The sequence below is a fragment of the Rhagoletis pomonella genome, unplaced genomic scaffold (genome assembly GCF_013731165.1).
Source record: "Rhagoletis pomonella isolate Grant_MI unplaced genomic scaffold, Rhpom_1.0 Rhpom_scaffold_00008, whole genome shotgun sequence".
NCBI classification, from domain to species: Eukaryota; Metazoa; Arthropoda; class Insecta; order Diptera; family Tephritidae; genus Rhagoletis; species Rhagoletis pomonella.
In genome coordinates, this window is record NW_023458562.1 from 17377391 (window position 1) to 17381795 (window position 4405).

Here is a 4405-nt window from a genome sequence, read left to right on the forward strand (position 1 = left end):
GAGAGGGCTCCGCTTTTCAATTGCCTACCGAGCCCAAAGTAGGACCTATTGGCAAAATTTTCAACTAACACTTATTTATATGGTAACATTATTACACAACACATTGATTGATGGAGTCAATATTGTTTCTTAAAAGCTTAGTCCAGTAATGGGCGGAAAGCATTTACCCAGTGTATGTCTATGAAAAAGGTATTCAAAAATACCTTAACGCCTTTAAGGCGGTTAACTCGCATCCAAAAAGAGTCGCAATGGTGCCGATGAAGGTTTTTTCAAATTGTATTATCTTTTTTAGACCTCTCAATACTCAAAACAGTCCATTTCTTTGTGACTAAGGATACCTCCGGCGGCTCAGACATCAGCCAATTTCAATTCTGTTCTTTGAAGTAAATTTTATTCTTCTATGGTAGGGCGAGGAATTCGGCATATTTTTGTTAGAAAATAGAGTTTCTCAAGAATTCAATATTTTTCATTCAATACTTGAATAGGTTAGCTATTTCCTGTTAATCATAAAAAATTGTTACCACAAACCATTTTGACGTCAATTTTACGTGCGTCACAAAACCACACCACAGTTATAAAAGAAATTCATAGGAAAAGAAACAGCAAAAGAAACCTTAGTTACGCGCATGCCGCTGCTAATCAAGTAAATGATATTCGATATATCATATCACCATACATAAATATTTATGTATTTTTAATGCAAATTTATTACTCAACCCTTGAAAAATGTTTGACAAAATTTGGATATTCTCACGTCAATACGTATATGCGTACATATATTATCAAAGAGTATTAACATTTAATTTTTATTTTTCTGCTTAAAGTTTTGTTACCATCGTGCAAAAATATATAGCTAGTCACTTAAAAAATAAATAAAAAATAAAAACATGCCACTCGATTGGTGAATACTAGGCCACATATGAAATTTCATTGGTTGGTTATACCGACACTAGATGGGTTGAGGACTAATTCATCTCCAGATTAGTCCCGTCTAATTAAGGCAAATTCTACCACTAAATATGCTCGCTTGTTTCCATTATTTATGTTCGTATTTCTCACAAAAAATGGCTTTCATTAGAACTGCTTTCAATTGTCAAAATATTTCGACACAAATTAGCGAGATTTTTCAATTCAAATTTTTTTATTTTATACATTCCTGATCAACCAAATAATTCACAACATAATTTAGGATTCATAAGAATTTATTAATATTGAATCTTTTTTCGTTCAGGTTAGACATTTTGGGCATCTATTGGGTTTTTTTGTGGCGAATCCGGCTATTCACTGTTTAACTGTAACTTTATTAAGCGAATTCTACTGAAATATTCGCTTAAATGCACTTATTGGTTCGCTTATTAACATAGCCTTCTATTCAATGTGTCACAATTTTAAGATGCTAATGAATGATTAACGTGGGGGAACTTTTCGCTTTTATCGCATCATATGCTATGAAGATTTCGGCTAAATGATAATAAATTTCGAAATTACAACGCTCGGATTTCCAGTGAAATTTCGCAGAATTTGCGTTGCCTTCTGTAATTGTCAAACCCATTAGAAGATGCCGTACTAGCCAGAGTGCCAGCTGGTGATGAAAGAAGAGTAAGGTATTTTGCACTGGCGCCATTCAACAAAAAGAATGTAGCTTCCCTAACGTTTGATCGAAAAAAATTCTCATAGCGGTAACTCCGCAGGATAAAGTTTTTAGCATGTAGTATCTGTTGTTGTTGTAGGGGCTACTTAGCCCTGCCTAGGACAGCTAATCTTTCAATAGTTAATGTCAATTTAAACTTGAGGTAGGTTCAGGAAACGTGTTTTTTTTCAACGTAGCACGTGCCTCTCGAGGCAACTGACGTGCTCTTCCTATACAATAGGTTGTGGTTGAACTATAATGACGGAATTAACTCGGCGATAGTTGGTGACGGTGGTGAATGTCGTTGCTTGCGTACAATGGACTATAATAGTGGGAAGATCACCGCCCTGTAGACATATGTTCAGGAAACTATTCACTATTCTATCTTGGAGAAGTACCTGGCGATCAGTTTCAGCCATTAGAGTAGAATGGATCCTTAATGAGTAACATGCATTTATTGGCGGTATTAAATGCCAGCAGATAGAAAGATAGGTGGAGTGCAATAAGGCCCGCAGAAATAACGCCCATGGGCGAAAAGCCAATAACGCCCGCGGGTTTTATTTTCTTTTTTTTTAAGGAAAAGCCCACGGGCATTATTACCGCGGGCCTTATTGCACTCCACTAGAAAGATACTATCTATCCGTAGAGAAGAAGTCTCTGGCTACCATCCAATCCTCTGCGCAGGGTCGTTGAGCTCAGCGGTTAGCAGTCACGCGCTTGCACGTCGACTTGCAGCTGTTCGTCAATGATCCATTCTACCTTCTCAGGAGACCTACATATTTAGTTGATAAGTGTGCATTTTAATAAGGAACCCGTGAATTCGACTGATTTCCCTAAAGTATTCAACATCAATCGTCGAAAAGCTCAACTGACGGTAGGCCCAAGAAACAGGCTGTTTCGAAGGATTTGGACCAAAGGGATAAGGGGGTGTTAATTGAGTGGGATTGAGCTGGCATGTGAAGAGGTGGTTGGTGTCTCCACCTGCCCGCACTCATTAGCGATAATGGCGGTCGGGTCTGGACAGGTAGACGTCTGCGATATCCAGACCTTGACCGGGCCAGAGTAAGGCGGATCCCTCGTGGCAGCTGAAGTTTCTTGTCTGCTAAACGAGGTGATTAGGCTCAGATTATGGCGTTCATATTTCGGGAATCGTGGTGGGTGGTCACCGACTCCCTGTGAATGCCGCTGAACACTCGTCGGTACGTCGTCGGGTCCAGTGGTTGGTCAATGTTCGTCTGGACCGCGACCATGTATTAGAATAGGTACGCTCTGGTTATGCTCTCTTACGGGAAGCAATTGGCCCTCGCTTTGCAGGTGGTGCTCAGGCAAGCTGTCGCTGTCCGGATTGCGTCGTTCTAACTATTTTGTAACTGAAGTGAAACTTGAGCAGCTAAGCTTAACTCTTTAAGTATTTTACGATCACCGAAATACATACAGAAATTCTCAGTGGTTCAGGCTCTATAAAGACAATACCTGCTGAGATTTTAGTAGCATAAAAGCGAAAAAAATGGGTGTAACGCCCCATTGCTCTTGAAATTTACTGAGCTTAATGGATAACTTAACTGATGAATGAGCATTCAGATTTTGTATGTAAATCTCAGATTTAAAAGTTATATTTTAAATTTTTTTAAGGGCAGCGTTTGTAGACTTTTAAGAGCGGCTCTAGGGAAATAAGGCCTTTGGAGATTGGCGGACATTTTTTCTCATATCGGTAATTACTTTTTTATTTATAGTAGTCCGGAATTTCACCTACTATTAGTAATTGAAACAATCTTAAATGAAACACCCAACGCCTATTTAATGCACATGCGCAACTCATATCCATATGTAAGTATGTGTGTACCTAAATAAAATGCGCTTCCTTGCATGCATATAAAAAACGCATAATGTACAAATACAAATTATTGAGGGAGTGAGAAACTCACAGAGAATACAAAACATAAACGACAACAAAAATGCCAAACAAAATTATTGCTGGCACAAGTGCAAAGGTGCTTAAGAGTTTACAAGTACAACAATTTACAATGCGTATATGACACGGTACAGAGGTAAAGACATAAAATCTCTTTTACCTCCATGCACTTACTTACATATATATAAATATATGTATGTATGAATTTGTGTTCTTGTTCTTGTGTTTTTCGGCTATTTAAGTAAACAATGCGAATGTGTAGAAGATTTAAACTCCAGCAATTACGGAGCATAACAAGTGTAGCGCACACATTAAACTGCTGCGGTCTTTCAAGTAGGGACAGTGTCGGGAAGGCAATACCGGCTTTTGGAGTGAGCTATAAGCATTGAAAAAGTGAGAGAACGCTAGATACTAAAATGAAAACAAAACCTGCGTAAGAATTTCTTTTAGTAAAAATATGGTAATTTTTCGAGTTAGTTTGTCCTTAGGTGGAGCGTAATCCAAAATCGTGCTCTTGCTTTGTTGCAACACCTAATTTTTTTCACATTCAAAATGAAGAAATGAACAGCTGTATAAGAAATGAAAAGCTGTATAAACCGCATTGATATTCTTTCTTTTTACCTTGAAGTGTAGTTTGCCAACCCACTGATAAATAAGCAATCCTATACTGCCACATGTCCGCATTTCGCTCAGTCTATTCGTTAAAAAAAAATTTTGTAAAAATTTATTCACTATCGGCTATGAAACATGAATATATTTACATATATAAAAATTTATCTGTTTTCTTTGTTAAAACTTGGGTCAAAAACTAATTTGGCTCAACCAAATTCGACAGTTTATTCCTTAGACTCGTTACAGAGCCA